The sequence below is a fragment of the Bos taurus genome, chromosome 23 (genome assembly GCF_002263795.3).
Source record: "Bos taurus isolate L1 Dominette 01449 registration number 42190680 breed Hereford chromosome 23, ARS-UCD2.0, whole genome shotgun sequence".
Classification (NCBI taxonomy): Eukaryota; Metazoa; Chordata; class Mammalia; order Artiodactyla; family Bovidae; genus Bos; species Bos taurus.
The window spans coordinates 26,909,419-26,922,126 of record NC_037350.1 but is presented as its reverse complement, the minus strand read 5'-3'; positions in this window follow the sequence as shown (position 1 = coordinate 26,922,126).

Below are 12,708 nucleotides of genomic sequence, written 5' to 3'. Positions count from 1 at the left end.
TCTTACCATAGCCTAAATGTGAAAATGCAGAAAAATTCTAATGGAGAAACATTATAGTTCCTTGATATTACCATTATACTACTCCTGCCATCATAAATCTGAACCCAAACTCAACTAAACCAAACAAACCTAAACGCCTTTTGTGATGGTTAATGTTATATATCAACTTGGCCAGGCTATGTGCCCAGTTATTTGGTCAAGGAGTAGTCTAGATGTTGCTATGAAGGTATATTTTAGATGTGATACACATTTACAATCACAAGACTTTAAGTAAAGCAGGTTATTCTTCATAATATGGCTGGGACTCATCCAATTAGCTGAAGGCCTTAAAAGCAAAGGCTGAGATTTCCTAAAGAAAAAAGAATTATGCCTCAAGAATGCATCATAGAAACTTTGCCTGTGTTTCCAACTTGCTTGGCCTTCCCTGTGGATTTCAAACCCAAGACTGCAATATCAACTCTCTTGTGCTCTTATAGCCTACTCACCAGCCCTAAGATTTCAGACTTGCAAGCCGTCACAATTGTGAGCCAATGCCTTACAATAAATCTCTTTTTCTAGATATATTAATACTTTATTTGTTCTGTTTCTCTGGAGAATACTAATATACCCCTGTGCTAAATGTCTTATTATTGTCAATATGATGTAGTGTACATGTTAAAAAAATTACATATGGGCCCTTTGTATACTTCCAGTGGGTGTGGGGAACATTTGATCTATTTTAGAAAACTGACCACACACAAAAGGAATTCTAAAACACTAACAAGGAGAAAGAAATAATGTAGAAAGAGTTCAGATATGCAACTTTCAATGGATTTGATTTGTTAGAGTTTGCAGTTTAAGAAATGTACAATAATGAATAACAAGTGTCACCTTTGATCTGTACACTTTGTTTGCTTAACATTGATAATCAAAGATTACATCTTAAAGGCATACTTGTCCTTTACTTTAGGCATTGGATGAGATGAGAAAATTTAATGTTACTATTGCCAGCCCTTCCCAGAGGGTGCAGTGGCAAAGAACTTGCCTGCCAATGCAGGAGACATGTCCCAACCCAGAGATTGAACAGTAATTCGAGATGGAATATGCACTCAAGTTCATTGTAACATTGTTCACAATAAACTAAGCTATGGAGCCAATCTAAGTTGTTATTCATTGATAGATGGATAATGAAGATGTGGTATACATATATACAGTAGACTATTACTCAACCGTGTAAAAGAATGAAAATTTTCCATTTTCAACAACTGGATTGACCTAGAGGGTGTTCAGTCAGTTCAGTCACTCAGTTGTGTCCATCTCTTTGCAGTCCCATGGATTGCAGCAGGCCAGGCTTTCCTATCCAAAACAAACTCCTGGTGCTTTCTCAAACTCATGTCCATTGAGTTGGTGATGCCATACAACCATCTCATCCTCTGTTGTCCCCTTTTCCTCCTGCCTTCAGTCTTTCCCAGCATCAGGGTATTTTCCAGTGAGTCAGTTCTTCACATCAGGTGGCCAAAGAATTGGAGCTTCAGCTTCAACATCAATCCTTCCAATGAATAATCAGTACTGATTTCCTTTAGGATTGATTGGTTTGATCTTCTTGCAGTCCAAGGGACTCTCGAGTCTTCTCCAAAACCACAGTTCAAAAACATCAATTCTTTGGCTCTCAGCTTTCTTTATGATCCAACTCTCACATCCATACATGACTACTGGAAAAGCCATGCTGCTGCTGCTGCTGCTAAGTCGCTTCAGTCATGTCCAACTCTGTGTGACCCCATAGACGGCAGCCCACCAGGCTCCCCTGTCCCTGGGATTCTCCAGGAAAGAACACTGGAGTGGGTTGCCATTTCCTTCTCTAATGCATGAAAGTGAAAAGTGAAAGCGAAGTCGTTCAGTCGTGTCTGACTCTTCGCAACCCCATGGACTGTAGCCCACCAGGCTCCTCCGTCCACGGGTTTTCCAGGCAAGAGTACTGGAGTGGGGTGCCATTGCCTTCTCTGGGAAAAGCCATAGCTTTGACCAAATGGATCTTTGTTGGCAAAGTAATCTCTGCTTTTCAATATGTTGTCTAGGTTGGTCATAGCTTTTCTTCCAAGGAGCAAACGTCTTTTAATTTTATGGCTGTACTCACCATCTACAGTGATTTTGGAGCCCAAGAAAATAAAGTATGTTACTATTTCCATTGTTTCCCCATCTATTTGCCATGAAGTGATGGGACTGGATGCCATGATCTAGTTTTTTGAATGTTGAGTTTTAAGCCAGGATTTTCACTAGCCTCATTATACTAGAGGGTATTATGCTAAGTTAAATGTCATGCAGAGAAAGAAAAGTGCCATATCATTTCATTTATATGTGAAATTTAGATACAAAACAAATGAACAAACATATGAAAATAGAAACAGAAACATAGATACAGAGGAAAAACAAGTGGTTGCTGGAGGGAAAGAGGATGTGGGGATGAGTGAAATTAAGAGGTACAAGCTTCTAGTTACAAAATGAGTCAAAAGGGTGAAGTGTACAGTGTGGGAAATTAAAAAAAAGAAAGAGAAACCTAAATGTGTTAAAACAAAGGGATTGTTTGATAAATTATTGTATATATTACACAACACAGAAAAGCATGTTTTTATAGAATTTTTAATGACATGGGAAGAGCACATGATATAATTAGTTACATGGGAAAAAAAAGCTCAAATAAATTAAAATACAAATGAATCTGAAAGTCAAAACATGCATTAAATTAATAATAATGATCTTTCATTGTGTTATTATGAAGATTTTTTTGTATTTTCTAATATTTTCTGTGTTTGCACAGTGGTTTTTTATTATTTTTAATATAAATTTATTTATTTTATTTGGAGGCTAATTACTTTACAATATTGTGGTGGTTTTGCCATATATTGACATGAATCTGCCACGGGTGTACATGGGTTCCCCATCCTGAATCCCCCTCCCACCTCCCTCCCCATCCCATCCCTCTGGGTCATCCCAGTGCATCCTGTATCATACATTGAACCTGGACTGGCAATTTATTTCACATATGATAATATACATGTTTCAATGCCATTCTCCCAAATCATGCCACCTTCACCCTCTCCCACAGAGTCCAAAAGACTGTTCTATACATCCATGTCTCTTTTTTCTGTCTCACATACAGGGTTATCGTTACCATCTTTCTAAACTCCACATATATGCATTACTATACTGTATTGGTGTTTTTCTTTCTGGCTTACTTCACTCTGTATAATAGGCTCCAGTTTCATTCACCTCATTAAAACTGATTCAAATGTATTCTTTTTAATGGCTGAGTAATACTCCATTGTGTATATGTACCACTGCTTTCTTATCCATTCATCTGCTGATGGACATCTAGGTTGCTTCCACGTCCTGGCTATTATAAACAGTGCTGTGATGAACATTGGGGTACATGTGTCTCTTTCAATTCTGGTTTCCTCACTGTGTATGCCAGCAGTGGGATTGCTGGGTCATATGGCAGTTCTATTTCCAGTTTTTAAAGGAATCTCCACACTGTTCTCCATAGTGGCTGAACTAGTTTGCATTCCCACCAACAGTGTAAGAGGGTTCCCTTTTCTCCACATCCTCTCCAGCATTTATTGCTTGTAGATTTTTGGATAGCAGCCATTCTGACTGGCATGAAATGGTACCTCCTTGTGGTTTTGATTTGCATTTCTCTGATAATGAATGATGTTGAACATCTTTTCATGTGTTTGTTAGCCATTTGTAGCCTTCTTTGGAGAAATGTCTGTTTAGTTCTTTGGCCTAGTTTTTGATTGGGTCGCTTATTTTTCTGGAATTGAGCTGCAGGAGTTGATTGTGTATTTTTGAGATTAATTCTTTGTCAGTTGCTTCATTTGCTATTATTTTCTCCCATTCTGAAGGCTGTCTTTTCACCTTGCTTATAGTTTCCTTTGTTGTGCAGAAGCTTTTAAGTTTAATTAGGTCCCATTTGTTTATTTTTGCTTTTATTTCCAATATTCTGGGAGGTGGGTCATAGAGGATCCTGCTGTGATTTTTGTCGGGGAGGGTTTTGCCTATGTTCTCCTCTAGGAGTTTTATAATTTCTGGTCTTACGTTTAGATCTTGAATCCATTTTGAGTTTATTTTTGTGTATGGTGTTAGAAAGTGTTCTAGTTTCATTCTTTTACAAGTAGTTGACCAGTTTTGCCAGCACCACTTGTTAAAGAGACTGTCTTTTCTCCATTGTATATTCTTGCCTCCTTTGTCAAAGATAAGGTGTCCATAGGTGCATGGATTTATCTCTGGGCTTTCTATTTTGTTCCATTGATCTATATTTCTGTCTTTGTGCCGGTACTATACTGTCTTGATGACTGTTTCTTTGTAGTAGAGCCTGAAGTCAGGCAGGTTGATTCCTCCAGTTCCATTCTTCTTTCTGAAGATTGCTTTGGCTATTTGAGTTTTTTTTTTGTATTTCCATACAAATTGTGAAATTATTTGTTCTAGCTCTGTGAAAAATACCGTTGGTAGCTTGATAGGGATTGCATTGAATCTATAGATTGTTTTGGGTAGTATATTATTTTCACTACATTGATTCTTCTGATCCATGATCACGGTATATTTCTCCATCAATTAGTGTCCTTTTTGATTTCTTTCACCAGTGTTTTATAGTTTTCTATATATAGGTCTTTTGTTTTTTATGTAGATATATTCCTAAGTATTTTATTCTTTTGTTGCAGTGGTGAATGGAATTGTTTCCTTAATTTCTTTGTCTATTTTCTCATTGCTAGTGCATAGGAATGCAAGGGATTTCTGTGTGTTGATTTTATATCCTGGAACTTTAGTATATTCATAGGTTAGCTCTAGTAACTTTCTGGTGGAGTCTTTAGGGTTTTATATGTAGAGGATCATGCCATCTGCAAATAGTGAGAGTTTTATTTCTTCTTTTCCAATTTGGATTCCTTTTATTTCTTTTTCTGCTCTGATTGCTGTGGCCAAATCTTCCAAAACTCTGTTGAATAGTAGTGGTGAAAGTGGGCACCCTTGTCTTGTTCCTGACTTTAGGGAAATGCTTTCAATTTTTCACCATTGAGGATAATGTTTGCTGTGGGTTTGTCATATATAGCTTTTATTATGTTGAGGTATGTTCCTTCTATTCCTGCTTTCTGGAGGGTTTTTACCATAAATGGATGTTCAATTTTGTGAAAGGCTTTCTCTGTGTCTATTGAGATAATCATATGGCTTGTATTTTTCAATTTGTTAATGTGGTGTATTACATTGATTGATTTGCATATATTGAAGAATCCTTGCGTCCCTGGGATAAAGCCCACTTGGTCATGGTGTATGATCTTTTTAATGTGTTGTTGGAATCTGATTGCTAGAAATTTGTTAAGGATTTCTGCATCTATGTTTATCAATGATATTGGCCTGTAGTTTTCTTTTTTTGAGGCATGCTTGTCAGGTTTTGGTATTAGGGTGATGGTGGCCTCATGGAATGAGTTTGGAAGTTTACCTTCCTCTGCAATTTTCTGGAAGAGTTTGAGTAGGATAGGTGTTAGCTCTTCTCTAAATTTTTGGTAGAATTCAGCTTTGAAGCCATCTGCTGCTAAGTCACTTCAGTCATGTCCAACTGTGCGTGACCCCATAGATGGCAGCCCACCAGGCTCCCCCGTCCCTGAGACTCTCCAGGCAAGAACATTGGAGTGGGTTTCCATTTTCTTCTCCAATGCATGAACATGAAAAGTGAAAGTGAAGTCACTCAGTCGTGTCCGACTCTTAGCAACCCCATGGACTGCAGCCTACCAGGTCCTCTGTCCATGGGATTTTCCAGGCAAGAGTACTGGAATGGGGTGCCATTGCCTTCTCCAGTGAAGCCGTCTGGACCTGGGCTGGAAGATTTCTGATTACAGTTTCAATTTCCGTGCTTGTGATGGGGCTGTTAAGATTTTTTATTTCTTCGTGGTTCAATTTTGGAAAGTTGTACTTTTCTAAGAATTTGTCCATTTCTTCCAAGTTGTCGATTTTATTGGCATATAATTGCTGATAGTAGTCTCTTATGATCCTTTGTATTTCTGTGTTGTCTGTTGTGATCTCTCCATTTTCATTTCTAATTTTATTGATTTGATTTTTCTCCCTTTGTTTCTTGATGAGTCTGGCAAACGGTTTGTCAACTTAATTTATCCTCTCAAAGAACCAGGTTTTGGTTTTGTTGATTTTTGCTTTGAGTAGTATACTCATTTTCACTATATTGATTCTTCTGATCCATGAATATGGTATATTTCTCCATCTATTAGTGTCCTTTTTGATTTCTTTCACCACTGTTTTATAGTTTTCTATATATAGGTCTTTTGTTTTTTATGTAGATATATTCCTAAGTATTTTTTACTTTTCATTGCAATGGTGAATGTAATTGTTTCCTTAATTTCTCTTTCTCATTATTTTCTCATTATTATTGTGTAGTAATGCAAGGGATTTCTGTGAGTTAATTTTATATCCTGCAAATTTATTATATTCATTGATTAGCTCTAGTAATTTTCTGGTGGAGTCTTTAGGATTTTCTATGTAGAGGATCATGTCATCTGCAAACAGTGAGAGTTTCACCTCTTCTTTTCCAATTTGGATTCCTTTTATTTCTTTTCCTGCTCTGATTGATGTAGCCAAAACTTCCAAAACTATGTTGAATAGTAGTGGTGAAAGTGGGCACCCTTGTCTTGTTCCTGACTTTAGGGGAAGTGCTTTCAATTTTTCACCATTGAGAATAATGTTTGCTGTGGGTTTGTCATATATAGCTTTTATTATGTTGAGGTATGTTCCTTCTATTTCTGCTTTCTGGAAAGTTTTTTTTTTTTTTTTTATCATAAATGGATGCTGAATTTTGTCAAAGGCTTTCTCTGCATCTATTGAGATAATCATATGGTTTTTATTTTTCAATTTGTTAATGTGGTGTATTACATTGATTGATTTGCAGGTATTGAAGAATCCTTGCTTCCCTGGGATAAAGCCCACTTGGTCATGATGTATGATCTTTTTAATGTGTTTTTAGATTCTGATTGCTAGAATTTTGTCAAGGATTTTTGCATCTATGTTCATCAATGATATTGGCCTATAGTTTTCTTTTTTTTGGGCATCTTTGTCAGGTTTTGGTATTAGGGTGATGGTGGCCTCATAGAATGAGTTTGGAAGTTTACCTTCCTCTGAAATTTTCTGGAAGAGTTTGAGTAGAATAGGTGTCAGCTATTCTCTAAATTTTTGGTAGAATTCATCTGTGAAGCTGTCTGGACCTGGGCCTTTGTTTGCTGGAAGATTTCTGATTACAGTTTCAATTTCCATGCTTGTGATGTGTCTGTTAAGATTTTCTATTTCTTCCTGGTTCAGCTTTGGGAAGTTGTACTTTTCTAAGAATTTGTCCGTTTCTTCCAAGTTGTCCATTTTATTGGCATATAATTGCTAATAGTAGTCTCATACAATCCTTTGTATTTCCGTGTTGTCTGTTGTGATCTCTCCATTTTTGTTTCTAATTTTATTGATTTGATTTTTCTCCCTTTGTTTCTTGATGAGTCTGGCTAATGGTTTGTCAATTTTATTTATTGTTTCAAAGAACCAGCTTTTGGCTTTGTTGATTTTTGCTATGGTCTCTTTCGTTTCTTTTGCATTTATTTATGCCCCGATTTTTAAGACTTCTTTCCTTCTACTAACCCTGGGGTTCTTCATTTCTTCCTTTTCTAGTTGCTTTAGATGTAGAGTTAGGTTATTTATTTGACTTTTTTCTTGTTTCTTGAGGTATGCCTGTATTGCTATGAGCCTTCCCCTTAGGACTGCTTTTACAGTGTCCCACAGGTTTTGGGTTGTTGTGTTTTCATTTTCATTCATTTCTATGCAAATTTGATTTCTTTTTGATTTCATCTGTGATTTGTTGGTTATTCAGCAGCGTGTTGTTCAGCCTCCATATGTTGGAATTTTTAATAGTTTTTCTCCTGTAATTGAGATCTAATCTTACTGCACTGTGGTCAGAAAAGATGCTTGGAATGATTTCAATTTTTCTGAATTTACCAAGGGTAGATTTATGGCCCAGGATGTGATCTATCCTGGAGAATTTTCCGTGTGCACTTGAGAAAAAGGTGAAATTCATTGTTTTGGGCTGAAATGTCTTATAGATATCAATTAGGTCTAACTGGTCTATTGTGTCATTTAAAGTTTGTGTTTCCTTGTTAATTTCTGTCTAGTTGATCTATCCATAGGTGTGAGTGGGGTATTAAAGTCTTCCACTCTTATCGTGTTATTGTTAATTTCCCCTTTCATACTTGTTAGCATTTGTCTTACATATTGAGGTGCTCCTATGTTGGGTGCATATATATTTATAATTGTTATATCTTCTTCTTGGATTGATCCTTTGATCATTATGTAGTGTCCTTCTTTGTCTCTTTTCACAGCCTTTGTTTTAAGGTCTATTTTATCTGATATGAGTATTGCTACTCCTGCTTTCCTTTGGTGTCTATTTGCATGGAATATCTTTTTCCAGTCCTTCAGTCTCAGTCTGTACGTGTCCCTTGTTTTGAGGTGGGTCTCTTGTAGATAGCATATATAGGGGTCCTGTTTTTGTATCCATTTAGCCAGTCTTTGTCTTTTGGTTTGGCCATTCAATCCATTTACATTTAAGGTAATTATTGATAAGTATGACCCCATTGCCATTTACTTTGTTGTTTTGGGTTTGAGTTTATACACCCTTTTTGTGTTTCCTGTCTAGAGAAGATCCTTTAGCATTTTTGAAGAGCTGGTTTGGTGGTGCTGAATTCTCTCGGCTTTTGCTTGTCTGTAAAGCTTTTGATTTCTCCTTCATATTTGCATAAGCTCCTTGCTGGGTACAATAATCTGGGCTGTAGGTTATTTTCTTTCATCACTTTCAGTATGTCCTCCATTCCCTCCTGGCCTGAAGAGTTTCTATTGAAAGATCAGCTGTTATCCTTATGGGAATCCCCTTGTGTGTTATTTGTTGTTTTTCCCTTGCTGCTTTTAATATTTGTTCTTTGTCTTTGATCTTTGTTAATTTGATTAGCATGTGTCTTGGCGTGTTTCACCTTGGGTTTATTCGATTTGGGATTCTCTGGGTTTATTGGACTTGGGTGATTATTTCCTTCCCCATTTTAGGGAAGTTTTCAACTATTATCTCCTCAAGTATTTTCTCATGGTCTTTCTTTTTGTCTTCTTCTTCTGGAACTCCTATGATTAGAAAGTTGGGGCGTTTAACATTGTTCCAGACGTCTCTGAGCTTGTCCTCATTTCTTTTAATTCATTTTTCTTTTTTCCTCTCTGATTCACTTATTTCTACCATTCTATCTTCTACCTCACAAATCCTATCTTCTGCCTCTGTTATTCTACTGTTGGTTCCCTCCAGAGTGTTTTTGATATCATTTACTGCATTACTCATTATTGATTGACTCTTTTTTATTTCTTCTAGATCCTTGTTAAACCTTTCTTGCATCTTCTCAATCCTTGTCTCCAGGCTATTTATCTGTGATTCCACTTTGTTTTCAAGATTTTGGATCATTTTCACTATCATTATTTGGAATTCTTTATCAGGTAGAATCCTTATCTCTTCCTCTTTTTTTTTTTTTTTGGTTTGGTGGGCATTTATCCTGTTCCTTTACCTGATGGGTATTCCTCTGTCTCTTCACCTTGTTTATATTGCTGTGTTTGGGGTGGCCTTTCTGTATTTTGGCAGTTTGTGGAGTTCTCTTTATTGTGGAGTTTCATCACTGTGAGTGGGGTTGTATGGGTGGCTTGTCAAGGTTTCCTGGTTAAGGAAGCTTGTGTTGATGTTCTGGTGGGTGGAGCTGGATTTCTTCTCTCTGGAGTGCAATGAAATGTCCAGTAATTAGTTATGAGATGTCAATGGGTTTGGAGTGACTTTGGGCAACCTGTATATTGAAGCTCAAGGCTATGTTGCTGTGTTGCTAGAGAATTTGCATGTTATGTCTTGCTCTGGAACTTGTTGGTCCTTGAGTGGTCCTTGGTGTCAGTGTAGGTATGGAGGCGTTTGATGAACTCCTGTCAATTAATGTTCCCTGGAGTCAGGAGTTCTCTGGTGTTCTCAGGATTTGGACTTAAGCCTCCTGCTTCTGGTTTTCAGTCTTATTTTTACAGTAGCTTCAAGTCTTCTCCATCTATACAGCACCATTGATAAAACATCTAGGTTAAAGATGAAAAGTTTCTCCACAGTGAGGGACACCCAGAGAGATTCACAGAGTTACATGGAGAAGAGAAGAGGGAGGAAGGAGATAGAGGTGACCAGGATGACATGTGGTGGAATCAAAAGAGGAGAGAACAAGCTAGCCAGTAATCACTTCCTTATGTGCACTCCACAGTCTGAACCACTCAGAGACGTTCACGGAGTTATACAGAGAAGAGAAGATGGAGGAAGGAGACAGAGGTGACCAGGAGGAGAAAAGGGAGAATCAAAAGGAGAGACAGATCCAGCCAGTAATCAGTTCCCTAAGTGTTCTCCACCGTCCAGAACACACAGAGATTCACAGATTTTGGTAGAGAAGAGAAGGAGTAGGGAGGAGAGAGAGGCGACCTGGTGGAGAAAAAGGAGAGTCCAAAGAGGGAGAGAGCAGTCAAGCCAGTAATCTCGCTCCCAAGTAAAAATGTGTACTGAAGATTGGGTTCTTAAAGGTACAAAATTAATAACAAATACCAAAAAGCAAAGATTTAAAAATCTATAGTAGAGGTTGGATTCTCAAAAATACAATATTAAAGTCACAAAAATTATAAAATATATATATATATGAAGTTTGCTTTAAAAATTAGGGTCTTTTTAGTTTGCAAATAATAGTAGGTTATAAAAATGAAAATTAAAGGAGTAATAGAGGACTTAAAAATAAAAAAAATTAAAAAAATTTTAAAGAATGATAATATTAAAAATATTTTCTGGGACTTTCTCTGGTGTTGTTGTAGACAGTGTGGGGTGAGTTCATTTTCAGATAGTTCCTTGATCCGGCTTATACTTCTCAAGATCTATAGGCCCCTTTCTGTGTAGTCAGTGCTAAGTACAAGGTTTTAATCTTTTGCACCTGTCACTTCCAAGGCGGTTCCCTCTTAGCTTCTTCTGTCTGCTGGTCTCTTCAGTGTCTAATTTCTGCCCTGGCACAAGGGGGCGGTGGTGGACACTTTTAAGGATCACTTGTTCAGTCGTGCTGTGGGGAGGGAGGAACACTGCAAACAAATAACACTGGCGTGTGCTCACAGTGTCTCGGCCACACTGGGTTTGCACCCGCTCATGGGGACTTTCCCTGTCTACACTGCTTAGGCTCTAGGTTGCTCTTCTGGGAACTGTCTGAGGCCGGCCCTGGGTTGTGTGCACTTCCCAGATCTAAGCCACTCAGGTTCAGGTACTTGGGTAGTCCTCAGAGGTGCTGACTCGGTTGGGCCTGTGTTTTGTGCCCTTCCCAGGTCCGAGCAGTTCAGGTGACCAGGTGTTTGGCGAGCACGGTCACTGTGACTTATTGCCTCCCCATCCCTGCCACTCTGTTTTCTGGGTGTACAATCAGCACACCTTCTCAGGTGTGGCATGTGTCTCTTCTGGGGAGCTAATCTCTGGCTGCAACCCTCCTGGCAGATGTTGACCATCCAGAATCCCAAGAAGTCTTGATTAGCAATGAAACCTGCTTTTAGTTTGGTAGATGATGCCTCTCTGGGGCCACAATTGCCCTCTTCCAGCTCTGGCTGCCCTCACCTGCCAGTCTCCGGCAGGGGATGGGCTGGTTCTCAGCCGGCTAGTTCTGCTCAGTCCTTTGTTCTGTGAGCAGGCCTGGTGGTGCCTTAGATTAGGGCTTTTTGCGGGGTAGCTATCCCACAGTCTGGTTTGCTATCTCAAGTTAGTTCCCTCAGATTTTCCTCGGGGCATTCATGCCCAGTCCTTACTCTAAGCAATGCAGCCCGCACCTCCCTGACCAGACCCTGCTTGCTAGTGGTGGATGTGGGTGGCTGTGCTGCTTCTCCGTTGGGAGCTTGCTAGTGGTGGATGTGGGTGGCTGCGCTGCTTCTCCGTTGGGAGTTACCATTGGGCATGTAATCTGTGGGTTTTAATTATTTATTTATTTTTCCTCCCAGTTATGTTGCCCTCTGAGGTTCCAAGGCTCACCACAGACTCGCCATTGAGAGTGTTTCCTGGTGTTTGGAAACTTCTCTCTTTTTAAAAGACTCCCTTTCTGGGACTGATCTCCGTCCCTACCTCTTTTGTCTCTTTTTTTAATCTTTTATATATTTTTCCTACCTCCTTTCAAAGACAATGGACTGCTCTTCTGGGTGCCTGATGTCCTCTGCCAGCATTCAGTTGTTTTGTGGAATTTACTCAGTGTTCAAATGTTCTTTTGATGACTTTGTGGGGGAGAAAGTGGTCTCCCCATTTTATTCCTCTGCCATCTTAGGACCGCTTCCTCTATACAGTGATTTTGCTTTACCTTTTAAATAATAAATGTAGTACGTAGATAAATGCATAAGTAAAGATAGATACATAAAATTTCTCACAAGGAAACATTTATAGTCTTCTCTGCTTGATTTTATGTTTTGTGTCTGCCTGGATAGGCCAAAGTTGCCTAGAGTGTTGCAGGGAAAGTCTTTGCATAAGAAGGTTGCTCTGGGATGAGTGGCCTTTGGAGACTCTATTCACAGTGGTTCACTAGGCTACAACAGTTGACTTTATCATTTTGGTAGATTATAGTGGTACATAATATGTATGATGCACATGAGCCGACA